Source organism: Desmodus rotundus, chromosome 7 (assembly GCF_022682495.2).
Source record: "Desmodus rotundus isolate HL8 chromosome 7, HLdesRot8A.1, whole genome shotgun sequence".
Lineage (NCBI taxonomy): Eukaryota > Metazoa > Chordata > Mammalia > Chiroptera > Phyllostomidae > Desmodus > Desmodus rotundus.
Genome location: NC_071393.1, coordinates 111,761,133 through 111,778,422, shown reverse-complemented (window position 1 = coordinate 111,778,422; position 17,290 = coordinate 111,761,133). Strand labels below are relative to the sequence as shown.

Genomic DNA, 17,290 nt, shown 5'->3' with positions numbered 1-17,290 from the left:
GGAGTCCTGGGGCTTCATCCATTCATTCAACAGGCATGTGCTGAAGCTTTGTTCCCAGCGGGAAAGACCGATAATAAACAACAGGCACATATCTCATGTGTTATTAGGTGACAATTTTATGGAGAAAATAAGCTGGTAAGGGGCATAGGGAGCCTGTGGGTAGGGAGGTCAGCAAAGGCATGGTGTTTTTTTCTCTTTGTGTAAAGTGTCAACAAAGATCTCCTTGAGAAGGGAACCAGCCACAATATGGCAGGGAGCGGGGAGCAAACGGGGGAGGACTAGCAAGTACAAGGGCACTGAGGCAGGCAGGGCCTGGCTTCCTGCAGGAGCTGCAAGGAATGCAGTGTAGCAGGAGAGGAGGAGTGTCAGGGGGAGGGAGCAGGAGGTGATGGCAGAGAAGGAACAGGGTGAGGTCATTTGGGTCTGCCGGCCACTGTCAGTCTCTGGCTTTTAGTGAGTAAGACTGCAGCTACTGGAGGGTTCTGAGCAGAAAGGGGACGTGATCTTCTGTACACAGATCACATTGGCTGCTGGGAGCGGACGGTAAGCGGGGTAAAGTGGAAAGAGGGTGATAATAGCTAGAGTTCCGGAGAGGTATGATGGTGTCCTTCAGCCTGGGTTTGAATACTGATTCATCACAAAAGGCCTATGTCACCTTGGGTGGGCTATTTAATGTCTCTGTGCTCTGTTTTCTCACCTGCAAAATGGGCTAATACCCATTTTCCCTAGAGTTGTTGTAAGGATTAAATGAGGTAATACAGCCACAATGCCTGGCATGTAGTAAAAGCTCAGACATTAGCTGTTATTACAATGCTGATGTTGCTGCTACTGTAACACAGACAGTGTGGAGATGTGACGTCAAGGTTTACAGGTGCAAAGGGGTATCAAGATTGAAGTCACCAACTGGAAGGGCGGTCATGGAAGCCAGGGCTCACTGGGAGGTCGGGACAAGCAGCAGGTCAAGGATGTGTGGGCAGCCCAGCTCCAGAGGCCAGGTAACAATCTGCTGGTGGGCAGTGGGGAACACCCCAGGAGGTATCTGGGGGACTTCCCGAAGAGCAAGCCTCAGCTTCCAACAGGTAGAAGGCAGTGCAGCTGTTGCCAGTCCAGCTCGTAATATGTGAAGTTGGGGGGCCGTTGGGCAGGGGCCACTAGGCAGGGTTGGCGCTGATGTGGTAGAGAGACTTAAATCCACTGTAGAGTTGAGAGGCTCCAGGAGACCGCTAGACACTTAGCGGAACCCACCTGTGTATTTGGATTAGAGATAATATTCCAAAGGTTGACTAGCCATTTAAACATGGAGTACAGATATCCCTGCTTCTAAACCGGAGGACACTGGGCTGAGACCAAGTTTTTGTCTGAAGTATGAACTAGAAGTGCGCTGGAGTCCCAGGGGGTGTGTGGGCTGACAAACTTCTCCAGAATGGCGTGTTTTCTAGTTCTTGGGATTGTACTTTATAGATTTATTCTGGTAGGCAATGAGATAAAAATCAGCGTTTGCTTCCTGTGTCTGCCTCCAGCAGCTCCTACTTCCCCTTGAGACTGCTCACTCTTGCTTTTCCCTTCTTCTAACAAACTTGATTATCTGGCTCTTGGGTGAGGACCGGAGGGGCGTGTCTCAAAAAACAGTTAAACAACAAATAACCAACTAAACAACTAATAAATAACCAACTAAACAACTAATAACTAACCTACTAACCAAAACTGGTAGGCAGAATAATGGTCCTTCCAGAATGCCCACGTTGTCATCTCTGTAACCTATGACTATGTTACTTACAAGGCAAAAGAGAATTAAGTTTGCTAATCAGCCAGCCTTAAAATGGGCACACTGTCCTGGGTTATCTAGGTGGGCCCAACGTAATCACAAGGGTCCTTAAAAATGGAAGAGGGAGGCAGAGAGGAGGCTTTGCAGATGGAGGAAGGGGCCACGAGCCAAGGAGTGTATGCAGATTCTGAAAGTAAGGAAAGGGAAGGAAATGGGTTCTCCCCTGGAGCTTCTGGAGAGGAATACTACCCTGACAGCACCCTGACCCTAGCCCAGGGAGACTCCTGCCAGACTTCTGATCTCCAGCACTTTAAGATAATATATTTGTATTTATTTAAGGCACTAAATTTGTGGCAGTGTGTTACAACAGCAGAAAACAAACCCGCGAACCCTCCAAACTCTCTCTCCATCCTGCAGGGTGTAGCCCAGAGCTGCAGTACATGGGGCCCTTAGCCTGGTTCTCTAGCCGTAGTTCACATGGTCACCTGTCCTGTGCTCCAGCCAGTCAGGGCAACTTTCTGCTCCCGGACCACCCCTGCCTCTCCCCTCTGCCCATGTTGGAGACTCCTCCTTGAAGGGTTGTTAAGTCTTACACTTTCACAGAGCCATCAGGCTTACAAAGCCCCTTCAGTGGATGGTGTGAAGTTGAGAAAAAATGGCATACATTTGAGTTCACAATGGAAAGTGAACACAGTCACGAAGGAGGGAGAGACTTTACGTGTCTGTGACCCTCTGCCCATCCAGCCCGAGGCCTCTGAGGGCCCCAGAGCTTCTCCTCTTAGCAGGCTGCCCAAAGTGTCTTACTCAATGACATGTAAAATTACCCTCTCACTGGATTTGAAGCCTCTCTGAGGGCAGGGTTTTGGACTTAGTTATTTATCTTGGCAACTCTCAGAGGGAGAAACTTTGCTGGGGTAAAAGTGGGCATGGGGATGAAAACAAGAGGGTCACAAGGTCACAACAGGTGGCCAAGGGCATTGGCTCCGCTGCCTGGCTTGGTCACAGCCCCAGACTCAGACTCCCAGATGACTGGGCCATGCTTTAGCCCTTTTAGGTAGAATAGGCTGTTCAGTAAACAGTGGTTGGAAACCGATTTCTCCCAGTATCTTCCCCTGGTTTCTTTTAGGTCCTCCCATGAACTCCTCTAGATGCGTCTGGTCCTGGCTACCCCGGCCTGTCTTAGGCAAGGCAGCAAGACCAGTTTCCCACAGCCTTGTCTGATCCCAGGCCTTCATACCCAGAGCCGAAGGACCCCTTGGAGAGAGTCTTAATTCTGGGTCCTCTCTTAATCTCAGGCTCCCCCATAGGCCCTGTTCTGGTCTTTGCTCCAGGCAGGACAACTCTCTGGCTACTCTTTGTTCCCAGAGGTGAAGGGAATGGATGCCAGACAAGGAGCTGCAGGGCAGAGAGACCTAGGTCTGGGGACCAGGAGGCCACCAGGGCAGGCCCGTTCTTCCCTCTTGCTGGCACAGCCTGTCCCATTACTCTGGACCACTGTAGGTAAACAGGGGAAAGAAAACAATGATGGTTAGTTACAAAGCGAACCCATCAGGAAAGGGGTGTTATTGCCAAGTGTTCTCAGAGGGCACGGCAGACAAAGGAGGTGAAAACCTGTCTTTACCCTCAGGGCCCGCTTCTGACCACGGCCCCTGGCAGCCTTTCTATGAGCAGAGGCCTGGTGGTTCTGAAAGAGGGACCCTTTCTCTCTGCTTCCTCTCACTTTTCCAGGATTACTTGGCCTATTCCTTCAGCTGCTAGGTGAGGGACTCCTGCTGAACAGCCAGTTGGGGGCAGAGGCTGCTGGGACGCGGGCTGCTGTCAGGGCCAGCTGGGTGGCAAACCTGAGAGTCCATGGCAGTGTGGTTGCTGGCTCTGCCCTTTCAGCAGCGGCGTTCCCATCTCCAAGGAGGCAGCCGCATCAACACAGGACCTTCGGCACTTTGTCCCCTGGGCAGGCAGAGGTGTCCCATAGCAACTGGGGCTGTGATCTGCATAGGACAGCACATTGCATCTATTCACGACTTTCTTTCCCCTGCTTTCTTTGAAACAAGCTTGCCCTATATCCAAGTTCCCTGTGAGCCCCAAACAATGAAAACAGCAGTTGACAGGTTCCCTGTAACTCATGAAATCTGAGTGCATCCAAGGGGAGAAAGAGAGTGCTCATTACCGAAACACAAAACGAGCCCCTTTCAAGGCACGGCTGGTCGGCCCTTCAGTTTGCTGCCGCTGACCCCACTGCCCTTCCAAGCACAATGAGCAGAGGCAGAGCGAGGTCTTTACTCCGTAAGTTGCCAATTGATCACCCTCCTAACCCCTATGGGGGCTTCTTCGTCCAAACAATTCAGGTGACAGAGGTCAGGGCTGCAGCCCATTCCTCCGGGGAGATCTTAGCTCTCCCTGAAGGGACTTTCCCAGGTGAAACAAAGCCGAGCTCTAGAAGCCTCAAACAAACTCCTGCTGATGCCGCAGAGGGGAAACAGAGAGAGGGGAAATTAGAGGTGCCCAGAATCACAACACTGGCCCTCGGCCCTTTCATGCAGCCAGACCCCAACAGTCTTTTCTCACCCTGGGCCTGGGCCATGCAGTGTGGAAGTGCAGTCAGGTCTGAGCTCCAGCACAGAGGCCACTGACCGACCACCTAGCAGCCGGGGTGGAGAGAGGAAGCCAGGTAAGGGGCGGAAACTGCTCTATTTATGCCCACACTGGCTTTTAGCTGGTGAAACCAGATTTCTAATATCCAAAATATCAGAAAACTAGAAAGAAGAGGTAGAGGAGGCAGAGGAAGAGGAAAAGGAGGAAGAGGAAGAAAGGATTTTTGAGGTAGGGTAAAACAGTGCAAGCACCTACAGAAAGCCTGTGGAAAACTGCCCATTCCTAAGGCTGTCCCGTGAGGGCCCTGGAGGATCCAACTCCATTGCTGGAATACTGTCGGGCACAGTAGTATTGGGCACAAAACAGCACGGCATAGTGTAAAAGAAAAAAATACACTGGGACTCTGGGGCTTGTCCCACCGGTCCTCAGAAGAGCAAGCGATGGCTGAGCAGGAGAGGGCTCTATTCTTTGGTTTCCGATTCCAAGCAGTAACTGAGGGTGAACACACAAATCCCACAGTGATTTGGTACAGGTTTATTTGGGGACCACAGGTAATCATTTAACCCCTGGGCTTCCAATTCTATCACTGGGACACACACTGTACCACTTGCAAGTCTCTAACTACACCATGCACTTTCATTTTTCCAGTGCCGTCCCTTCCTGCTGGATGCCTTCCACCCACTCACCTACCTGGCAAATTCCTGCTGAGTCTTCACACTCCATGTGAAGTGCTATATTTTTCAGACATATTCGTATCTTAGCACTGTTCACATTGTATTATGGTGATTGGTTTACTTACTTTTCTGTCACAAGACTATAATTCTTTTGAGGGTAGAATTATTGTTTTATTAATTTTAGTATCGTTGCTGGTTAGCACATTGAGCTATTCAGTAATCACCTAAAGATGGAACTGAATCATGATGATGAGGTTAACTATTTCTTTTTAAGGTCCTAGGTTGGGTTTTATTCAATCACCAAGGACTTATGAACAAGGACTTATGCATAACAGCAGGGCCCCCATTCACATGTGAATGAGGCTCCTAGAGTTCTGCATTGCAGTGGCCCTGCTTACGGAACTCCTACTACGGGCCAGGCACAGTGCTAGATGCTCACTGTAGTTATAGAGACAGAGCTGATATGGAGATGGCACAGTTGAGGGCGGGCGCTGCAGGAGTCCCAGGAAAGGAGAGATCTGTGTGGACGACAGCCATTGGAAAGGGCTTTGTGAAGGAAGCAGAACTTGCACTATCCATGATGACTGGGTAGAAAATAGAATTATAAAAGGAAGGTGCGGAAAGCACAGAGGTGTGGGGGCAGTGAAACTCTTCTGTCTGATACTGTACTGGTAGGTAACCTGTTGTTATACATTTGTCAAAACTCAGAGAATGTACAACACTAAGAGTGAACCCTGACGTAAACTGAAGACTTTGGGTGACAATGATGAGTCGATGCGGGTTCATCGATTGTAACTAATATGCCACTGTGGGAGGGGATGCGGATAGGGGATTAAGCAGGTGTGAGGACAGGAGGTGGATAGGAAATTTCTGTATTTCCTACTCAGTTCTGCTGTAAACCTAACACTGCTCTAACAAAAGAAAGTCTATTTAATAAAATAAGAAAACAGAAGTACGAGCCTATTGAGGGATATGAACAAAAACAAGCACATTTAAAAAGGAAGACGCAGGAGACGACAAACAACGTGGCCTGACCGTAGACAGTGGAAGGGAGCACACACTGAAGGGTAATGAGAAATCAGGTTGGATGGGTAAAGTGGGGCCATACTGAAGAACACGGGAGGCCAAGCAGAGAAGTTGGGACTTGATTTTGGAGAATGCAAAAAGGCCTGATAGGCTTTAGAGCTGAGAAGTGATATAATAAAAATAGTGATTGTAGTAGTGGTGTTTGATGAAAGGTTAGAGAGAAGAGAGACTAGAACATTCTCTCAGTCATCCAGGTACCAGGAGTGTCTCCCAGCTCAGTGTCTGTGTGCTATGATCTCACGACTACTGATGAGCAGAGCTAGGGAAGAGCATGGTTGATCTGGCAGCAGTGGACGAGACCCCACAGTGCTCCATGAACATGAGCCGTCTACAAATGGGTCAAGGTCACATGATGAGTGAAACTGGCATAACAGCATGTGAGACAAGGAACACTCAAGCTTGAGGGGCTGGCCTGGCCTTGCTGCTTACTTGCTGTTTGAAATTTGGCCTTGATGTTCTTTTCCTAATATCTGACAAGGATGATAAATAAGACAGTTCTGTGGACAATGGCCCAGGCTTGCCTTCTTATTTATTCTTTGGATTTTTAGTACAGACTGTAAGAGATAAAGGTGTGGTTTTTAGCATCTTTGGAACCAGTCAGTCATTCAACTCATAGCTAGAGACTCTGAAGACAGAGCAGCAAAGAATATAGACAAACTCCCTGCCCTCCCAGAGCTAACATTTGAGTAGGAGACCATGTAAAGTTTCTCATCAGCTTAGTCAGGGGTGAATCCTGGAAATGCATAAGCTGGAGAAGCCAGGGGATAAGGTGACAAAAACCAGGGAAATGTGAGGGGTTGGCATGAAGAAGGAGCAAGCTTACCTTGTTCTAGGAAAGTAGTCCTGAATTTTCCACCCAACATACCCAAGGGATGCAAGCAGATGCACCTCCCTCAGCAACAGTGACTTTGACCACAGTGGTACTAGGGAAGGATGCGAGTGGCGAAGCCCCCCAAGGAAGGAGAGGCCCAGGAACATGCCCCAGATACATGCACTGGGACAGCCTGATGGAGTGAGACACATAAGGGAGCAGCACATTCTCTGAAAATAACATCTTTTCAGCAATATTTTAACAGATAATATTGACATGAAGATGTTAAAGCCCATCATGAAAATACATTAAGGTGAAACCAAGAGTCAGTCTGTCCAACACATAATCAAAATACTAACGGTCAGGTATGAGATGTAGAGAGAAGCAGAGGGAGGAGGGCTCAGCCTTTGCCGTGTGTCCGCTCTGCCTGATACCGGAATCTGGCCACACTCTGCCCAGCTCTCAACAATCACTGTAAAATGGAGTCAAAGGATCAAAGTCGCAGAGTGGCACATTCTACCTCAATATAAGAGAATTTTCTGAGGAATAAAACCTTCAAACAATGGCTCAGATGTCTTTACAAATAGTGTGTACCCCACCCCGGGAGAATTCAAACCCCAGGATGGTCATCTGTTGGAACATCCTGTACAGGCAGGAATACTGGATTCCATGACCAATCAAAGGCCTCCAAGGCTCCACATCTCAGATTCTGGTCATGGGAGGCAGAGGTCCGAGGAGTAGGAGGAATCCAAGCACTAGTCGCATGCAGAAAAAGAGAAAAAGCTCTCAGCAGCAATCATAGAAGCCCAAAAGGTCATTCTTAAAACAGTGTCAACAGAATTCATTACCTGCTCTTCACCAAGGGCTTGGCAGCCATTTCTCTGCACCATTATTTGCTGCTCAGAGGCATTTTAAAGATGGCCGAAGTGGAGTGGTGAGAAAGGGAAGGGCCTAGTTCAGAGGAGGGCCTTGGCTGGGACTCAAACACAGTGAGCTTTGCTCTCAAGGTTCTGTGCAGAGACTTCCCATCAGAAAGGCCTGGCTCTGACAGACTCAGATCTCAACTGCCCCTGGGCCCTCCTTAGCCTCCTCAGTTGGTTGAACAAATGGCTGCAAGTCACCTTTTGCTGGAGAAGCTTGGTTCTCACAGGAGGGCCTGAGATTGGCCCCTGATAAGGCAGCACGTCCTGTCTGGCTGCCCGTCCACACCCTTGCAGCTGGGCCTGCTGTGGATGTCACAGAGTTCAAAGGCACGGCTTCCCTTGGACCCACATCAAGGGCTGGAATGAGAAAAGGGTCCTCTGACCTTCTCATACTGAGAGATGGGACCACCTTTGTATAGTGTGGGGGGGGGGGGCTGGGGGGAGTGGATTTTTCCTGTCATTATTGTGTTTTTATGTACTGGATGTAGAATATCTGAAAACAATCATCGGAAATAGTCTTTCACCTACGGCCAGAGGCTGGAGCCTGGCCCAGGGTGGGGAGAGGCTGTGTTCATCCAGGGGAACCTGGTGGCCCATGTTAAGGATGCTCACTAGGGGGCATGGCTGGGCTTTCCCAGCCCCTGCCCCAAACATTGGTGCTCTGAGATTCCCTTGAGATTCCCTAAGATACCGACTAGGCCTCGGGCTCTGACTGGAAGTGCCTTTTGCTCACCAGCTCTCTCAATCGAGACATCCATCTGGAGGCCAAACCTTACCCTCAGACACATAATCTACCTCCATCTCCAGGTTTTCCACTTCAACTTCAACCCAATTGAATCAAGACCCTTCCAGGGCTGAATCCAGCTCTCTCCTGGGTGCCTAGGAAGGTGCCTAGTGGTGGTGGCAGTCACGTGGGAAGCCAGTAGGATTTTTCTCCCATCCTGAGATGAAGGGTACTGGGGGCTGGTGGTGGGGGCTGATGAACTCTGTGGCTTCAAATAAGAGAGAGGGAGGCTCCTTCAACCCAAGCCCCCCATTCAGGGTACCAGCTTCCACTCTAGGAAAGGGGACCACCTTCTTCTTGTTTCCCACATGCTGGTCCCAGGCTGGGACAGACAGCCCAGCTCCAGAGGCCTCCTGTTAACAGAAAGTACCACAGAAATGCTAACAGGGACTGTCCAGGCCTCTGCGGTGTGACCTCCCCTGGAGGGAGCCTGGCCAAGCTGTGGGCCAACACCCACAGGCCGAGAAGGAGGAAGGAAGAATGAGAAGCATGAAGAGTTGTACCAGAGGGATACTATGAGCCGCAATGGGCCTCTCTGCAGGCTTTCTCTGCCATTCTCCGTCAGCCACTAGGTTTAAAGGATCCGGTGAAGAAAAATTGGATCTCAAACTAATTATGGCCCAACTTCCCCAAAAGACACAGATTACCTCTTTTCTGCCCCAAACACCAGGCGGAACAAATGCTATTAATAACCGCAGCCCCTCCCCAGTCCACGCAGGGTATGCAGAGCTGGAGCCTGCTTCTCCGACACAGCCAGCTGTTCCGAAGCAGGTTTGGGAAAGTGATCTTTGGCACATAATGAAAAGGGTGTGTATGGTGTGGGGTACCCAAGAGTTCTCTATCAGGGCCAATATTATTTTTAATTGCCGAGAATCGGCCTGTGGCTGTTCCTCAAGGCTATGGCGCCCAGGCTTGCCAGGGATCGGAAACCAATTTCAAGGGAGGTAAGAAAGCATGTCTCAAGGACTGTTCATTACCAAGCTGTCATTTCTTATGGAAAATCAGGTGACGCCTCAGAGTTTATACAATCCTCTCCCTGCCACCTCTCCCTCCTTCTTTCCCATCTAGAAAGGGAATAGCAAATTTGAGCAATCTGGGAATTTTGGTTTCTGCCCTCCACCCCCCTGCCCCCCTAGCATGACCGATGGCCCGTTTTTCAAGCCAGATCTCACCCCTTGAAGGCAGCTGTCAGGAAACCACAGAGGTGCTTGGAGGAGCACAAGGAATGGCTGGTTCTAATCTGGAGAAAAAAATGAATTAACAAGGCAGCTACTTATGGAAGAATGTTTTCTTTTCTTCAGCCTCAGCCTGCATATTTTCACAACATGTGTACTCTGTTACCTTGTCACTTCCTTGTTTTCTTTGGGTAAATAACTGGGCTCTAGACTTAGGAGAAAAAGAAAGAAAAAAAAGCCAGCTCAGGAGTATCACTGGGACGGCCCGCTTGGCTGATCGGGAAGGGAAGACTGGGCGTGCACCGGGGGTGAAACAGGCTTGTGGCAAACCCGGCCTGGCCCGCTCTGCATGGCGCTTTTCACTGAACTCTGCAAGTCACAGTGTGGGGGTCTGAGAAGGGAGGGGAGACCTGTTCCCTGAGCCGTAGGGCTGGCATGCCTGGAGGCTGAGGGAAATAAAGAACTTTTCTCCTCAGCCAAGGCAAATGGGAAGCCCTCTCTGAACTTGACAGAGTCAACACGGCACACCGTGGCTCTTCTCTCAGCCTCTGCCTTCCCTCTGGCCCGGGAACCCCCAGGGTGGGGGAGGTTGGCTGGCTGGTGCTCCCGTGGTGAACGCTGGTAGGACCCAGGTGCTCCCATGGAGCACAGGCATGAGGTCTTCCACTGTGGCGACACATGGCAGGTGTTTGGATGTGTAGGCAGCGATCTCCATCTAGAAAATGCCCAAAGGTTTTTTGAGTCTGTGTTGCAGAGGTGTCGGTCTGTCTTTCTTCATTTCTCTGGCTCAGGAATACTCACCTTGGGATGTCTGTGCCACACACCAGGTGAGTACAAAACAACACCGTTTTCACTGGCAGAATACTCTTTAGTTATGCTCTGGTGAAGAGGGCCCAGCAGAATGACAAGCAGTTGGTTGGTTACTCTGCTAAGTTGGGTCTTTTATGGATAAAGCCATAGCAACTCTTACCTGCTTAGTCCTCATAGCGGATCACTTAGAACAGAGAGCCAATAGTCCTATTGCTCCTAATATCGCACAGTCCATAAAAGGAGTTGGTTTACGTTGTGCCATAACACACCTGTGGGTGCTGGCTCTGCCCTGCAGGAGGAAACCGAGGCAGCAAGTATGCAGAGGCTGAAACCGGCACCAAAGCCCTCATGGCTGATACCGGGGATCAATTGGGTGCAGTGTGGGCCTCTGTGAATGTTTCCTGTCTCCATCTGCTCAGGAGCCTTTGATTCCAGCCTGGAACTCCCTATCTCACCTTGTAGATCACGCAGCCTTCGTCGGGCAGAGGTTTGGAATTCAAAACCAGAGTTTTCAGTTGCAAAGGTCTGGCCCCCATCTGTTACGCGGTTCCTTCAGTATCGCGGGAAGGGCTGTAAGTGTCCCATGAGGTGGGGTCACTTGGAGAGGAAGGGGGTGCCTATTGCAAACTGGCACTCACAGGTGTTGAGGGCTTTCAGAGGGAGCAAAAGAGAAACCCAAAAGCTTTCTGGGAACAGGGAGACAAAGACATTCATGGGCCACCCAGATTATTCCTGTGGTCTAATGCTGCAGAAGACAGCTCCAGAGATGGGCTGTGAGGCAGATGGAAGGGAGCCGCTGGGAGAAATGGCAGTAGCTCCTGCTCATCCAGCCCTCGCTGCCTCCAGGACTGCTGGGTACTTTGCAGGTATTACCTCACTTAATTTTCTCAATCACCCTCTGAAGTGGGTGCTATTGTCCTCCTTTTCCAGATGAGGAAACAGAGGCACAGACAGTGTCTGTAACTTGCCTAAGTTCACTCAGAGAGACCAGACAAGTGACGATCACTCAGGCAGGGTGATTCCAAAGCCAGGATCTTTATTCCCCATGCTGTGCTGCCTCTGAGGAGCCACTTCCTCAGAATTATGGCATTCAGGACCAGCTCCTCAGAGGAGGCTCTGTAATGCCCACATTGGCCGCAGAAGATTTAAACATCTCTCCCGTTAATGTCCCAGTAGTTTCCATGTGGAGCCCTACAGTGCTGGTCCCTGAGCAGTCACACGTGGAAGTGCCTGCCCTTCTTCAATTCACCTCCCAGGCCTAATCCATGCCCAACCCATGCCCACACCTACCCGGTTTATATTGGTGCCCCAGTCTGTGCTCTCTCACTTTGGGTCTTTACTTCTTTTTAGTTACTTCCCCCTGTGGGAGGCAGAGACCCCATGTCAGTGCACCTGACCAAGAATGAAGCCATTTTTCTTCAAGGGGGGCCCCTAGTCTCTGAGCACCAGAACTCAGATTCTCAATAAGATTATCAACTATAGGACTGGATGTCTGCATTTTTAACACTCCTCCCACCCCCCCACTGAGAGAATCTGATGTTCCCTAAAGTTTGAAGCCTGCAATTTAGGCTTTTTCTAAATTGAGGTGTATTGAATCAGGCAGAGTCATCCTGAGCTCTGCCTCTTGTCCACTAGAGGCTGTGGTGCGGGCAATGTGCAAAGAGCTCAGGCTCAGTCTGGGTCCAGGCAGGGGTTTTTCAGATAGGAGGCTGGGGTGAAAGGAAGTGTGGAATGGCAGAGGAAGGTATAGGAGGGTGCACAAATCTCTGCCAGTTTGTTGAAAGTCCTGGATGGGCGAAGGTCATGGCAGAAAATTCTACAGCAGAGGCTGCAAGTTGAATGCCTCCAGAACCCCATGAAAAAGCATTCCTAATGTGGCCCGGTTCCTGGTGGATGATCCCAGCAAGCAGGATGGAGAAGGAACCAGGCCTGAGAGCTTGCAGAAGGGAAGCCAGCAAGCCTTATACAATGGAGAGAGCAGGGTTGGGGGGACCCAGGTAGGCCACCTGGGGCACAGCAGTGCTTGGGAGCCTGAGAGCCTTTCCAAGGCTTCTGAAGGTCATTTTCTGGGAGGCTCAGGAAGGAGGCAGCCCCTGAGAGACCCGAATCTCCAAATCATTGTTAAAAGACATCCCAGGCAGGGCACTGTGTCTAGAAAATGAGACAAAACTTTTGGTTAGTCAGTTTGTAGTTTGAGAAATTGAAAAAAAAAAGCCCCCAAAACCCTTTATAAAATTGAAAAAGGAAGTACCCCCCACCCCGTCTCACCCAGAACTCCAGAACAACTGAACACAAAGTACTTTAAACTTGGCATGTAGTAAGACCTCCATGAAAACAATTTCTCAGCTTATTTGAAGGGAAAATAGTGCTATTTTTGTGACCACCTATAACATTTGGGCATGCTCAGTGCAAGAAATTCAAATGAAAACCCAACTATTAGTTGGAAAAGTGGGGCAAGGAGGAGCTGCAGAAGGCAGCGGTGTGAGTCAGGGGCGCCTTTGGGGCATAGAGATGTGCTTCCACTTCTGGAACTGCTGTGCTTGCATGGACTTGGACAAACTACTTCATGTTTCTGTTTCTCCTCTGAAACAAGGTAGAGAAGGACTCTGCGTGGGCAGCAGAGTTGCTGTGCTGGTGCTGGGGACAGCCAGGCAGACACACAGCACCTCTCTCTATCCCACATTTGAGTCCTCTTCAGAGTCCAGCTGGACAAGTGCTGGTGTCTGTGGCACAGACAGACTTTTTCCGCCAACTCTTTAGTAGGAAAACCATAGGAAAAGCATTAAGAGCTGCTCTGTGGTCTTATACTTTAGATTAATAAAATGAGGCCATTACTCAGAATTGCTTTTATGATTTGTTTTCCTACAGCATCATGAGGTCTCTCCAGAAAAAGTCCAGCCATTGTTAATATACCAAGGATGGTTTGCACCACATTGATGTAACCCAGCAGCCAAGGAGAGTGGACTGGAATGCACATGTGTGAACAATGACGACTTCACTGTGCTAGTCAGTGGTGGTGGTTGACACTGTTGAGTGAGCACGTGTACTGTGTGGCCGTTGCATTCAAAATGACTGGGCCAGTACAGCAATGAATCTGCATCAAGGTTTGCATTAAGCTTGAACGTTCTCCATGGAAACTATTCAGATGATTGAGAGGCCATAGCTGTGGGCAACTGGTGATTGGCAGCTTCATCACAACAATGCACCCCCTCATGCATCATGTCTCGTGCAGAGATTTTTGGTGAAACATCAAATCACCCAGGTGGCTCAGATGCCCTATAGCTCAAATTTGGTGCCCTGTGACTTCTGGCTTTTCCCCAAACTAAAATCACCTTTGAAAGGGAAGAGATTTCAGACTGTCAATGAGATTCAGGAAAATCCAATGGGACAGCTGATGGCAATTGGGAGAACTGTGTGAGGTCTCAAGATGCCTAGTTTGAAAGGGCCTGAGTCGTCATGGTCCTATGTACAATGTTTCTTGTATCTTCTTCAATAAATGTCTCTATTTTTCATATTACATGGCTAGATACCTTATGGCTAGACCTTGTACATTTATTAGTATCATATATATTTATTTTATACCATTTATCACACATACAAATCACAAATACCTGTCATTTGTATTTACATAATGTCATATATATAGTGTCACATGTATTTATACAGTGTCATACATATTATATAAGTATATTATATAAATACAAATCATATTATATGTACATATAGGTAAACATCTATTATATTATAGGTATTTATATATACACACATATATGTATAGGTATTTGTGTGTATATATATGACATTATATAAATACAAATCACAGATACACACACCCACGTACACACACAGTCGCTGATTAAGTAACCTAAGTCTCCCCAATGTGGCCACAGACAGCAAGCATTTGACTCCTGCTGTGGGTTGAACTGTGTCCCAAGAAGATACATTGAAGTTCTTACCTGTATATATGACCTTTGGAAATGGGGTCTTTGCAGATATAACTATGATGCGAATTAAGAGGTTATACTAGAGTAGGGTGGGCCCTTATTCCAATATGACTGGTGTCCTCAGAAGAGAAGAGACACAGAGAAGAGAAGAGAAGAGAAGAGAAGAGAAGAGAAGAGAAGACATACATAGGGAGAAGACACAGACACACAGAGAAGACGGCCACGTGACAGTGGTGGCAGAGAGTGGAGTGACGCATTTACAAGCCAAGGAATGTTGTGGATTGCCAGAAGCCCCCCAGAAGACTGGAAGAGCGGGGAAGGAATCTTTCCAAGAGCCTTCGGGGCTGACATGGCCCTGCTGACATTTTGACTTCAGACTTCTAGTCTCCAGACCGCGCTAAGATGCATTTCTGTCGTTAAGCACCAATGTGAGGAACCCTGTTAGAGCAGCCCTAGGAAACTAGCGCCGCCCACTGCAGGGTGGAAGGGAGTCTTGGTGCCAGGCAGGCTTTTGCATCTGCTGAGCCCCCAGTTCTTGGCCCCTTTCCATGGCTCTCCCCCTCTCTGTTAGGAGAAGTGGGGGTGGAGATATTTAGCTGTTTCCAACTGAAACCAACACTTAAAAGGTTATGAAGGCCCCTGCACCCCCTGCTCCTCTGTGGTGATGGCTGATGGCTCAGGCCACACTGCCACCACCCTAAACCCAAGTTTGATCATCTGGAAATGGGGAGCTGAGAGAGGACGGCACATCACAGCCTCACTCTCCCTGCCCCACTCCCTCCCGCCCCCGGACAAGCCCTTTGAGCTCTCAGAGGGTGGTGAAAATTTATGGTCAGTGTGCCTCTAGATCAGAGTTCCTGCTGTTAGAGAGTTTTCTTTTTTCACTTTAATGGTACATAGGAATTCTTCCCTCCCTACCCCCCCCCCCCCCCCAAACAGCCACACATCTTTTTAAAATTTGCACCTTTTTTTTTCAGGCTGGTTTCCTATGGTGAAGGAGAGGCTAGGAAATGCCCAATAAATCATCTGTCTGTCCTCACTCAATTGAAAGGCAGGAAATGCAGAGAACAGTCCCCTTACCTTTTTCACTTTGCATATAACAAGAGCTATCAGGACCCTTTGAATGGCAGTGCCTCTGACAGCAATATGAATTCTTCAAGGCCACTGGAGTTGTTTCTAGGGACCAGGCCCAAAGGGGGCAGGACCGTTTGGGATGCTGACTGCCTAGGCTACCAGCCCCTTTCCCTGGCTGCCTCTCCGGGGCTTGCTCTGGGAAGTTGATTCAATCAGCAATGATTTAAGGGGTTCCATGTGCATGGCATAGTAGTAACTCTGTGCAGGTTAAAAAGAATTTTAATCCCTTGTTCTTGTCTTTAAAGGCTTTACATCTAGATGGTGCAACAGCTAAGTCAAGAATGTCAAGATAATGACCTCCATACAGGGGAGTTTATGGAAAATGTTCCAGGAGAGGTTGGAAGGGCATGTGGGGAAGAGCAGAAGATGCTTGCTGGTTGAAAGAAGTGGAGAAGGCTGGGTGGAGGCTTGAAGAGTAGGTGTGGTTTGGGAACACAAAAGAAGGAAGAATGGCATTGCTGAAGATGTGGGGACACCTGAGAACAGCAAGGAATGGGGGGTGAAAGAGGCGGGAAAGCATGTGGCTTGCACAGGAGACCGTGAGAAACTCAGGGCGTGTGGAAAAGGTTGGGTGGGTCTGGATGCACTTTCATGGTTGGGGTCTGTCCCCCTTACGTGATTGGGAGCCACAAGTCTGTGTCTGTTCTCTTCCCCAAAGCTTCTCCAGGCACCAGCGTGGCACCAGACACATGGTGGACGTTCAGCACACATCCACTGACGAAAGGAATGTCAGCACGAAGGGATGAGCATGTAAAAGTAACTCAGCAGTGCCCCATGGAAGAGAAGGGACCCTTTGTAACTCAATTGCAGGTGATAGGTTTAGGACACGCTACCCCCAGATATGGCATGTTGGCACATTCAGTATTTAAGCTGAAGGAGCCTGAGGCAACAGCAGAAGCGGAAAAGTCACTTTGACCTTCCCCTAGGCCTCTCCCCTGAAAGACGTCATAAAACCCTCAGGTGAGAGGTGTCGTTCCTATACCTGGAAATATACCTTATCTCCGAAGACAAGGGACACCAACAAGAATCCCAACCAACAGGCCCAGCTATGTTTCCCCCAGCTGACTGCAATCCCCTCGTGATCCTTGAACACCCATTTCCTCTGCGACTGTTCAGTCTTCATCACACCCAGGGGCATAAAAACACCCAGATCTGTTTCTTTGGGGCTTCATTTTCTATGAAGGCTCCCATGTCACAGAAAACTGAGAGTAAATAAATGCGTATGCTTTTCTGCTGCTCATCCGTCTTTGTCAGTTTAGTTTTCAGGCCCAGCCAGGGACCCTGCGAGGGTCGAGGAAAACCTTTTCCTTCCTTACACGGGACAGTGAGCAGAGACCCAGGATTCACCTGCACAGCTGTGGGTGATTGCGGCAACCCAAGTAGGTGGAAGAGAGGGGACCCTCACTCCATCGGGGTCCCTGGTCCTGTCTCCCATTTCCCTCGCACTGATGTTGACCTGGGTGGAACCAGAGACAGCATTGGAATTGCCCTCTGAGACCACACTTCCCCTCACCTCTCATTAGATGGACCAGGAGACCCTGGCTGGTTCAGGGTGTGACTCTCCCACTTGAGGGCTAGTGTGGGTTATTTTT

General features: G+C 49.3%; 1 long non-coding RNA gene across 2 annotated transcripts; it reads left to right on the top strand.

The window, feature by feature from the left end:
• The first annotated feature begins 425 nt into the window (after positions 1 to 425).
• On the top strand, positions 426 to 16,931 carry LOC128781417 (uncharacterized). Of its 2 annotated transcripts, none has more exons than XR_008427402.1 (4): positions 426 to 543; positions 13,489 to 13,724; positions 15,944 to 16,113; positions 16,357 to 16,931. It is a non-coding gene; the product is annotated as an uncharacterized lncRNA (long non-coding RNA). The 2 variants fall into 2 exon arrangements; XR_011651447.1 differs by having other exon boundaries at positions 15,944 to 16,117.
• Positions 16,932 to 17,290: the final 359 nt, after the last annotated feature.